The 12384-nt window shown below is 37.0% G+C and overlaps 1 protein-coding gene across 1 annotated transcript in view; it reads right to left on the bottom strand.

Annotated features, from left to right (window-relative positions):
* LOC119732990 overlaps nucleotides 1-12384 on the bottom strand; it is a 56811-nt gene that overhangs the window by 18879 nt on the left and 25548 nt on the right. The gene's annotated exons all lie outside the window — the stretch shown is intronic.

The raw sequence follows: 12384 nt of genomic DNA, 5'->3' as shown, positions 1-12384 counted from the left end.
TGCTTTTGATTAAAACCGGAAAAAAAAACATGGTCTTTAACTCTAAATATATTTTGAATTACCTCCAGAAGCATTTTATCGACATGCATCTTTCCATTCCCTTCACCGTGTTTAAGAAATTTTAGAAGTTCATTGGATATTTTTCGGGAGAAGTGTTCTGTTTGGAGTAAATTATGACGTGTTGACTCGTGGTTGGAGTTTGTCTCCAAGCAAAATCACTGTTGGCTTAATATCGACGACAGGGTAGTTTTCAAAGCAGTAATGAAAAAGATTTCAGTGAAAATTGCAAAGTGGTAATAAAATAGAAAAAAAGTGTTGCATATAAAGTATAAGTAAACTTGTTTGACTCGTGACTCGAGTCCGACTCGAGTCTTATTTTCCATGACTCGGATTCGAGTCCAACCCAAGTCCTATTTTCCATGAGTCCTCGGACTCAGGAGAAGTATACTCGGACTCGATTTTGGTGACTAGAATACAAGTCTGATATATAGGCAGCGATAGCCAGTCATTACAAGGGTGAAATGTCAATTTCATCACAAGTAACAAGACAAACAGCAGAGGAATGTCTGTTTCACATTTGAACAGTTCAAACTGTCAGCTTAATAATTATAGATGCTAACATGAGATTCAACCAAAATGTGATTAAATTGATTGTTATTTTCTATCGAGTGACCCGTGCATTACATGGAAGAATGTAAGGCCCACACAAAGTAAAAACGGGGCACGGGTTGGTTTTTTTTTAAGTGAGTGACCGCCTTCTGAAAATGATGCCCGTTTTAGTGCCCCTCTACTGAAATTTTAGAAACCAGATTAGGCTGCCGACAGAGATCGACAGATTGTTCAAATCCAGCTACGCTTTTCCCTCAGAATTCCGCGATTCAAAGGGCATTACCTAAAAAAGTCCAATTATATTAAAAACGCAACATCAAATTTACCGTGTTTAATTTGATAGGTTTTGTGATTTTCACTTTTTAAACTTATAGCAAGTGTATAGGAAATTAATTACAGGTTTTTGTAGATAGAAAGTATCGTAGAAAACAAACTCACTCTTTTAAGCTCAGGAAACTTTTGTGGATAGTAATCGGCAATGATAACCCAAAACACAACAAAAAATGGTCCTACCTCGTAAAGAAAAAGCCAGCCATACCACAGTGATCATGAAGTTAAGAGATGCCATCGTCCAATGTTTTTTTTTTATTGCAGTGGCCCAGAGACGTTAAGACTAAAAACTTGGGGAACCGCCGACAAAGGGCTAGATAGCTCAGCTGTTGGAGTACTGGAAGAGCAATCGGGTGGCAGGTTCAATCCCCTCTCCATCTGCCAATGCTTTTTCAAATTGAAAAAAAAAATAGTATAATGAACCAGTTCGGTTTCCCTTTAAGGTTTATTTTGATAAAACATATAGACAATTTTAACAAATTAAAAGTGTGAAAACAGGAAATAAATCAAATCCACAGTTAGTTGAAAATATCATTGACTTTGGAAATAATAAAAATGTACGGAAGATCGTACATGAATGTTGAAAGGCTTTTTAATGTATTTAAAACATGTTAAAAATCGAGGTTGGTTGTTCATATCACACTTTACATTAGAATCCAAAAATGGATATTAAAATATACTAGCTTGATGTACAGAAGGAAGTTCACCCGACTCTCCTCGACACAACTTCTTCCTCCTCCACACAACTTTCCTACACACGAAACATTTTGAATACTATATAATACTGTATAACCGGGCGGTATTTCTAACTTAATCATGCACTTTCATCCTTACTGATCGATCAGACGTGAACCTGCAAGTTTATCCATTTTATTTTTTAACAGGAGCAACATCTACATAAAAAAGTACAATTATTGATATATAAAAAGTAATAGCTGTGAAAATAGACGTCATGTACTGTACATGTAAAGGGGACATTTAAACCTCATGTTGGAAGTGCACGACATCATATTATGATAAACCTATATGTTGTAACAGTGTTGCATCTACGACGGGATTTTTTTTCCCCGGCTGCACAAATAACAAAATCCATGCAGAAAAAAAAAAAAAATGCCTCAATATCCCCCTCCGGTCCGCTGCGGCATCTAACTCCTTTCTTTAATCCAAACAATTATATGAAAACCTGTTTTTTTCCTCATCTGCACAATTTAAATGGTTTATCATTGAAATTACATTCACACCATTGATCGACACACTGCTCGGTGTTTAGTGCAAGAAATGTGAGCCTACTTTTCTGTCAAAGAAATACATATTGTCAAACTTTTGTCTCCTTCACACACCCGCACTAATAATGCATTCACTTCCAGATAAACCAATTGTAATGATCTGTATTGCAACTGCAACTTACCGACTGAAAGATGTTGTCCTCACTCAACGAAGAGCTCATACAAGTTCCACACATACACAACAAAATGGCGGAAATGTTAATATTTCGAAACACACAGTGTGGAAAAACCACTGCGTCACGGCCAATGACAAAAGAGCATGGAAGTAAGTAATTCAAGTGTGACGATTTTATTTCGCTCGTACCCTCCGTCACACAGGGCACGCGCTGGGAAGTGCCTACATATTTGATAGAAATTGTTTGAAAAAAAAACATGGGTCAAATGTTCCGCCTGCGCATGACACAGAATGTACGTGCATTGGTTGAGGCAGTAGCTCCCACAATGCTTTGCGCGCATGTGCTTTCCTCAAAACATTTTGTGAAAGAGTTTATCCCTTCCCAGCGCCCTGTTTTGGCGGTATGACGAGCTTTTAGAATCCTCGCGCAGCCCGCTTATATACCGGTAGGCATTGTACACGGGGTTGCTCAGATAGCAAAGTGTTTTCTAACCGTAGCCACCCAAAGATGCAAAACACTCAAACCAATATATTTTAGGGTGTTCTTTATTAAATTGGAGATTGGTTGAGACAAATTTCATTTGCGAAATTCACATGTTGCATTAATTGTCATTCATTACTCCCTCTTCCTTCTCCACCACCAAACTTCATACTCCTCCTCAACAGAGCTCTCTTCTCAAATGACAAATTCGTCATCCTTCTTCTTTCCCTCCTCTCCTCCACAACAAACCTCCATCCTCCTAAACATAACTCCCTTTTCCTCCACACAAAATAAGGCAAGATTAACGACACAACCACTGCTTACTTTACGACCCTTTTGTCATAATTTTGTTAAAAATGGCACTTTTTTTCATTAAAAAAAATGATTTTCCTCTGTAACACTAAGGGTGCTCTGACATATCTATTCAGGAAACAGTCTTTGCAGTGGCTTTCTGTTCGAATAATTCGTGAGGAAAAGTTTGCTTCTAGGTTTTTTTACCAATATGTTGTCCGAGACTATTTGCTGCAATCTACAATGCTTCCGGGCTTAATTAACTTTCTAGAAAATAGAGAAAATCTCTTAAGAAGACTGCATTAGGGGTCACGCTTTTTCCAACCTAATTATGCACAGTAATCCTTCCAGATCAATCAGAAGTAAACCCGCTAGTTTATCCTTTTATTGGTTTAATAGGAACAACCTCCACATTATAAAGTATAATGTTTATAGGAGAAATGATGGCTGTCAAAATGGAGTTCATGTCCAGGGAACGTAAACCCTTATGTTTGAGGTTCATGTCATGCTACGGTATCTTGTAAACTTGTACGGTATCGTATATATGTTATAACATAGTAGTACAAACAGGAAAATCCGTGCACAGAATAAAAGCAAATGCCAGCAAATACCCCCCGCCCCGGCTCCGGCATCTACCTCGACCATTTTATCCAAATCCGAATTCACCCCATATATAATATAATGTGAAAACGTGTTTTTCGTTATCTATACAATTTAACTATTTATTTATTTTAACTTAACGCCATTGATCAACACAAGCTCAGTTTGTGAGTGAAGGAGATTAGGTTATACCTTACGAACTTTTCTATGAAATATTTTGTTAGCATTGAGTATTGCTAAATTTTTGACAAGGTAAGGCCAAAAAAAAAATTATATTCGGTCTCTGGTCAGACCAAGGTCACGAAATTGACGCGGCCACGCGGCTTTTTTTTTTTTTTTGCTTTTTTTTTTTTTTCTTCAAGTTTGGATTGTACAGACAAGGTGGGGTACTATTTTGCTTTTTTGGTGTCCTCATGTACATTGGTGTCCTCCATAATTTGCCTTGATGCTTTTGATCATTTGCCTTGGTGCAATTTCCCATTCCTTGGTGTTCTTTGGTAAAAAAAATTGAGGAGGTGCGGAAATAGAGGGCGCTGTTGGAGCTACCGCGGAACATTTTGGAAAAAAAAAGATCGACGCGCATGCTTAAAATCGACGCGCGCGCTGACCAGAGACCGACTTATTTTTTTTTTGGCCTAAGGAAGCCTATTTCATATCAACAACAGCAACTTTTGACATGTGTCCCAAAAGAGCCTTGCGTATAATGAACTGTCGACTTCTATGAACACGCAGATCCCCTTTTCATAAAAACATAAACTTAATTATATGTATTACGTTCAGCTTGAGTCTTTAATGTATCAATCTTCTCGCAATACTTTTCTGTTTTCCATTAGTAGTGTATTTAGCCCGAAAAGTGAAATTCATTCTCATTGGACTCGCCAAGCTTCTGTTTTTTCTATATTCCATTTAGTCGTACCTCTCTTGCTCAAAAAATGTTAAATACAAGGGACCTGAGCTGTGGAATTCGTTCTCTTAACAACTTCAAGCTTTTACTAATCTTTCCGCTTTTAAACGCCTATTTAAATTAATCTTAATTCAAACCTATTATTGATTCATGCCAGTACTTACATGTAGAATACCCTTATCGTATTGCTCCTTGCTATTTGAGTAGTGTAAATGATCTGTATTGTTTGTTTGTCTGTGTTTGTGTCTGAATGTGTATTGTGTTTAGGTATGTTTCTTGCTCATTGAGCCCTTCCTCGTGTAGTCAGGTGGCATATGGTCGGAATCGTGACCGACTGGTCCAAAGCACCAAACTTGGCAGAAAGATTCGTATAGCCCTAGAGAAGATATTTAGAAGGGGTGACACCTGAAATTCTTTTGGGAAGGGTGCCTAATTTGCATAAATCGTTAATCCCTGCCGTGTAATATATTTATTCCCATATTTGGGTAAAATTTTATTTTTTTATTCTTTTGAAAAGTGTATTTTGGTGATTCTACTTGCATATTCTTACTGCAATAACATTTTGTAAAACATATAAGTGACTGAATAATTAGGAGGACATAGAAAAGAACCAAAATTGCTACTATTTTACCCTAAAGTTACGCGCATTTACCTTTCCCTCAGATATCATCAACTAGTCTCGCCAAACGTGGGTATTGATGAGCTTCAAATTAACAAAGTTACTTACTGGCATAGTTACCCTAACAAAAATAAGTGGGAAATCAAGTGAAAATAGATAACATCTTGATGTTTAGCCCAAAAGACCAAAAAAGGGGAGAAAATGTGGTGTCCGTAAATTGGGCTAGTACGGGAAGGGTAACGTGGGGACTTAAACAAGTTCAACAAAATCCCCCTAAATACGAGATTATTGTTGTTTAAAATAATTTTGTCTACGCCAAAACGTTTTCTCAACAATAATTAGGGGAATTTTCTTGAACTTGTTCCAGTGTTCCATGTTAGGCAATCCTTCACCTACTTGTTAGCCTAATTTATGGACACCTCGTTTTTCCCAGTTTTTGTTTTCTGGGCTTAATATCACAATGTTATCATTGTTCACATGATTTTGCATAAGGTTTTAATAGGGTAGCTGTACCAGTAAGCTACTTGGTGAATTTGAAGTTCTTCAATGCTAATGTTTGGCAAGACTAATTGATGATATCTGGAGACAAGGTAAATGCGCGCAATTTTAGGGCATAATAGTAGCCATTTTGGATCGTTACTATGTCCTCATTATTATTCAGTCACTTATATGCTTTGGAAAATGTTATTTAAGTAAAGATATGTAAGTAAAATCCCCAAAATACACTTTTCAAAAAAATAAAAAAAATAGAAATATACCCAAATATGGGAATAAATATATAACACGACAGGGATTAACGATTTATGCAAATTAGGCACCCCTCCCAAAAGAATTTCAGGTGTCACCCCTTCTAAATATCTTCTCTAGGTCTATAAGAATATATCTGCCAAGTTTGGTGCTTTGGACCAGTCGGTCACGATCTTGACGAAAATTAGATCTAAGCCACCTGACTAGTGTGACTGACCATTCAATTTTGTTCATTATAAGTTACTTTCTTTTTCTTGGACTGGGCTCAATGAGCATGCCTGTCTAGGGCCATGCTTAAAAAGCAGTCCTGCTTCTTAATAGGCCCCTCTGCAGTGTCTTTAAATTATCACTGTTGTTGTATTATAGCTAATTATTCTTTTCTGTTATGTCATCATTTTATGATATCTATTAATTTGGAGAAAAAAAAATTGAATTCGTAATTTTTGTCAAATTTTGTCTACTTCTCACACCCGCAATAAGTCACTTTCAGAGAAACCGAATGTATTGATTTTTCGAATGGCATCTGTTAACTTACCGACCGAGAGATGCTGTCCTCACTCATCGAAAAGCTCAGACAAGTTCCACACATACGCAACAAAATGGCGCTTCCTAGAGGCGGAAATGCTATATTTCGAACACACATCAGAGAAAACCGTTGCATCACGGCCAACGACAAATGGGCCTAAAAGTAAGTAGGTCAAGCGTATCGATGTACCCACCGGCATTCAACAGGGCGCGCGGTGGGCCTGGGAAGAGCTAATTTCTTCTGCAAGTATGACCTATTTTCTTTGAGCTCTCATTAGATAGAATTTGTTTAAAACAATAACACGGGTCAAGTCTTCGTCCTGCGCATGAATCATGCGCACAAATGTATATGCATTGGTTGAGGCAGTTAGCTGCCATCTTCGAGGGCATTGTCTTTGTTATTGCTTGAATATGCGTGAGGGAAACATTTTGTGAATTCATTATTTCTGAAGTAAAAAAAACCCCAGAAATTGCCCTAAAACCGCTATGCATAAGGTATGTTGTAACCACAGTTGTGCCGAGATGCCACTTTTCTAAGATTGTTGCCTTACCCAGGGTATAAGTTCTCTGTTGAAGAATGAAAACAGTGAGCGGTCCTCTGCACAGTTTATAGGAATAGTATTATTTTAATGAACTGAATTGACCTGTCTTTCACCAAACAGCGTTGTCCTTGACATCGACAGAGGTGAAAACCCTTTAGCGGCCCATAAGAGCCACGAGGATTAAATTTTGAGTCAACTGATTGTCCACACAATATTAAACACAGCTACACGAAGAAGACTATTTTGTCTGTTTGGCCCACCATACTAACCTGTTGATTGTTATGCTAATTAAGCGCGCGCGAGCCAGCTGTCAAAAGTTCACACATAACTTTCATTGTTGTGTGGGATACGGACATGCACACATGTGTTGTGATGTGATGGGCGCCATTTTTCGCGGCGCGTGCATCAATAAGGTTGAAGTTTGAAGTGCAAATATGATTGGAACCTTGAAGTGACTTGGGTTCTGCATATCGAAGGACATTCTAGGAATCAAGGGACACATTTAAGAACGTTATTTTGAAGAGTATCCGCCTTTTGCTATGTGAATACGCGGGTGGTTGTTCGACGGGACTAGCGCAGCGGTATCTGCTGGACTGCAAGTACTCAACGGTGAGTTTTACGATTTGCAAGATTACGTTTTGCTGTGCTTCGGGACCCCTTTATTTATGTAGTTGTTACACTTCTCTAACTTATAGTAAACTCCTGGCAATTCCATACCTGATAGTTTTGTTATTTCTTTACAGTATTTTTGGTGGAAAACATAGGTTTTCGTACTTAGCTTTCCTGATGGCGCTCTGCGAAATAATGCCTCGTTGTGCATCCATTCATTTTGCAGCCCACGATTGAGTTAGTCATCTTTTTTTTGGGGGGGGGGTGGGGTCATTGTCTTTCTGCTCAATTACCATGTAATATAACAAACACACTGACAATTTCCTATGAGATTACCATTTGTTTTTGACATTGCCAGTGAGTCAAATAATTCAAAATCGCATAGGAAAGAGTAGCCCCATGAATGTTGCCCAAGTACTGGACTTCGGTCCTTTGCTTAATGTGAGGAAAAGTTGATTAGCAGGAAATTAAAATCTGCAATGTACTGCTTTTTCGCTTGACATTTTTACCAGGTTGCTGACCATGAAAAAAAATATATATCAGTACATAACCTTGGAGCCAGAGAAAAATCTTCTTCGACAATTTCGCTGTAAATTGTGCTTGAAAATTACTGGCTAACTAAACACCTACAAAAACAACATTACATTTATCATGGCTATTATTAAAGAAGGGAAAAAAATCGCCCACAGTGAAAATCAGCGGAAAAAAATGTCCAATCTCTTTTTCTCCAAATCAACTTTTCCCCCACATTTAGCATGGATTGCTGTGTGGCTCACAATGCGGAGAAAGTCGAATATTTGAGCCACGTTCATGGGGCTTAGCGAAGGGGTCCTAAAGTGGACATCATGCTCAAGTTTTCTGTACTTTTTGCGGGCCCCAGAGAGCCAGGCTTCAGCCCCCTATCTGACTAACTGGCTCACTGTCAATTGTAAACTAAACTTGCTTAAGCCTCCCTTGGCATCGAAAGTGTTGCACTGCCGAGACACCCTAAGATTAAATTATTCTGTACTAGCTCTACTAGACCCAGCAGTCTAGTCTTTGCAGAGTATTGAGGGAACGTCACAACGCCAGTTATTGCATCTTTGCGGCAATTGAAAATAACCCGTTTTTATAATTACTACATTTTTATGAAATATTATGATAGGGCGGGTGTTATTTTGTTCCAGTCTTATGGTCTTGGCGTGCTCACTGTATTTGAGATACATCTGAATTTCTTTGTTTTGGCTTGCATGGGTGTTACTGTAATTATGGCACGTTAATCAACATAACATTTTGACATGTTTTACATGTCATTGTGAAATTTCAATATGCATGTTATCGTGTCATATTAATTAACATGTTATTGTTCCATGTTGAACCGCTTTTAAAGCTACAAATATACTACATGTACCGAGTAGTAACCTGTAGTATGCCTCTCTTTCCTTACACGTGTGCATAAACACATGTAGTATTCTGTAGTATTTGACCCTTAACCTCCCAAGAGCCCTTTGAGGGTTAGAGTTAACATGTAATTATGCATGTTAATTAACATGTAATTATGCATGTTATCTAATACGTAATTATGCCATGTCAATTAACATGTTATTATGCAATGTCAATTAACATATGATTAAGCCATGCTGATAAACATGTAAATGTGCCGTGTATTTATGTTAATTAACATAATAATGATTTGTCACTTAATTTGTTCAGACCGCAATGAAATTGTAAACTCTGTGCATCGCTTTAGAAATAAGTTTCTGAATAATCCAGGTGTTATTTGAAAGGACCTTAAAAACAGACCCCGAACCATGGAGGTTGCATAAGAAACAAGGTTGAAAATAATCCAATCGAGAGGCGAAAACATTTTTTTTTTTTTAAAGATTATAAACTTGTAGAACCGCCAACAAAGGGCTGGATAGCTCAGTCAGTTATAACACTACTAAAACGGCAATCGGGTCGCAGGTTTAAACCCCTCTCCATCATTCAAATTTGTTTTATCGAATCGACAAAAATTATAATGCACCAGGTCGGTTTCCCTAAGGGGTTATATGTGTAAAAAAAAAAAAAAAAAAAAGACGAATACACACAAAATTAAATGTGGAAAACAAATGAAGACAAAAACACACTTATTTGAATATATAACATGGACTTTGGAACTGAAAAACATGTATTTCGGTCAGGGATAGACTTCAAAAGGCTTCTTATAATGCATTGTATTTAACAAATAAAAATTGAGAACTGAGGTTGGTTGTTCAGGTTACACTTTATATCAAAACTCAAACAAGGATATTGAAATATATTTTAGCTTTGACAATGAGTGTCGAACCCGGGCCACGATACAAAATGTGCCTCGTGAAATATCCCACCCAACTGACACATTATTTATCGATGTTCAGGTCCCGTATTGTCAAAATAAACACCAAATCTGTAATCTGTAGGGCTTATTTTATATTTTGTAAACAGGACAAGCTTTTAAGATGACAGAGGATTATTGATATGTGTCTTTAGCTTTAAATATTTCTTGATTCGTTTTGGCCTGAGACATGCTTTCTATCCAGTGGTTTTTTTTTTATTTTGTGTGCAGCTCTGAATACTTGCAGTTTAAGCCACTGATGTATCTCTTTGTGTTCTTAGACAATGCAGTCACGTACCGGTAAACACTAAGTCCATCCGTTGGTGGTCAACAAATGTGGGGTGAACACGTGATATCTTTTTTGTTCGCACAGCCGGTATTGTAGAGTGTCTAAGTCATCTCCATCTTTTTGTGCCATATGCAGAGACTGTAATAACTATGTATCGATATGTAGGTCAGTTTAAAGAAATGAAGCTATCCATAGTCAGGGTTTCATTCTTTGAAGCATACAACAGTTCATCTGTGATGTTAAAATACATGCATTACATCTTCTTTGTTGAACTTATCTTCGCCTGTCTTTCGTAATGTGATTAACCTCGTTTCAGGGCCCTAGCCATTCTAACACTTTACAGTAGGTGCACAAATAAGAATCTAAAATAAAAACAAAAGAGTTCAGACGAATGTGCGGCAAAAGCTACTACATTTAATTTTCGATACTAGCAAGCAACATTTCAAAAACAAAATCTGATTAAATACCATTCTGCAATACCATTCTGCAATACGATTGACAAGCAGGAGTGTTTTGATATACCCTATCATGATCCAAACAGTTTTATGCCAGTAATCAATAGAGTCTGTTGTTACCAAAACAAATTCATAGAGAATTTACCAACTTAGTTAAATGAGAACGCAAATAAAAGTAACACCAAATGAGTATCATGTTGTTTCTGGAATTACAGTATATACATAGAGATCAATAATCCGGGCAGGTAGCGAAATGATGTACAATTGCATATGTAGTAAGATTAATAAGTATGTAAAATTGTTGATGATTTTATACTCCTCAACATAAATTTGATGTTGCTTCTTAGAATCGAAGCCATTAAAAAAATACATGGGAGTAAATTAATCCAAGTACTGATTGTTGTTAGAAAAGTGCAATTAAATATAGTAATAGACTATTTTCTACGCAAACACCTACTTATTAGTGGAAGAATATGCCACATAAATATCCAGCTGTGATATTTCCATTGCATGGTATTTCAATAGTATTGCGTTCAGATTGGAAGTATAAAACAGTGTGACGTTACATCAAATTCTTCAATTTTTTTTTATGGACTTCAGTTAAACATTACATGTTGATAAAAGTATAACGATTTCTGTATGGTTTAAAATAGACTACAAACTGAAAACATCTAGGGGAGGCGGGGGTTTTCAACAATTTTTTGAAAAAAAGGCTATAACACAAGAAAAAATTTAATTCAAGAAGCAATAACTATACGTGTTTATGTGTATATATGCACGTTACAAATACAGCCTATTGGGCTTGTTGATGGTCACTTATATAATCCACCTTGAACACAAGCATCTCAGGTGTTCCAACTTACCCCACTTACAGGTAAGAGGGAACATGGTATGGGGTTGGTTGAAACATAGTATATGTGTCAAATTAGTTTTTGCCCTTCACCGACGTTTAAACACTGTATACTTCGTGTGTTACTTCCCGAGTGAAAGTTGGAAAAATCACTAAGGTGGGACTCGAACCCACGACCTCCTGCTTTCTAGTGCAGATGTCTTACCACTCGACCACCGAGCTAAACATAATTTGATTTATATCACCCCGACGCACAAAAAAACAATTCCATCTTATTATAGTATATGTGGTTTTAAAAAATTCCAATGTGAACATAAAAACTGTGTTATCATTTGGGTTAGCCCTAATGAAGTTTAAAAGCGCAGAAAGTTGTATACTCGGAATGTACAAATAAATTTCACAACCTAAATGTAGGGAGCATTCAAAAATACTTGGGGCTAAGAAATGTGTAGCCATGGTCAAGATGTTGCATCATTTGTTTAAGTGCCTCCTACACTCACAGAGTGTATTTGCACTTTCTTTTGACTGAAAATCAATCAACATGAAGTTGGGTGTATTAGTTTATGACAACATGACCAGTCAAAAATACTCAAAAACTTGTCACATTATTCTGTGTACATCAGTAAGATAATACACAATTTCTAAATGATGAAATTGTTACTCGGACAGTCAAAAAAGAAGACTCCCTTCCCATTTTAACACCATTTTGGCAGCAGTCCTGTAGGTAACGTGGTTAATTGATATTACCCCTGGATGGTACTCTTTCATGAAATTGATCATATGCCATGGGAGAAAAT

Source organism: Patiria miniata, unplaced genomic scaffold, assembly GCF_015706575.1.
Source record: "Patiria miniata isolate m_02_andy unplaced genomic scaffold, ASM1570657v1 HiC_scaffold_25, whole genome shotgun sequence".
Lineage (NCBI taxonomy): Eukaryota > Metazoa > Echinodermata > Asteroidea > Valvatida > Asterinidae > Patiria > Patiria miniata.
The sequence above is the reverse complement of the archived record's forward strand: the minus strand, read 5'-3'. Positions and strand labels throughout refer to the sequence as shown.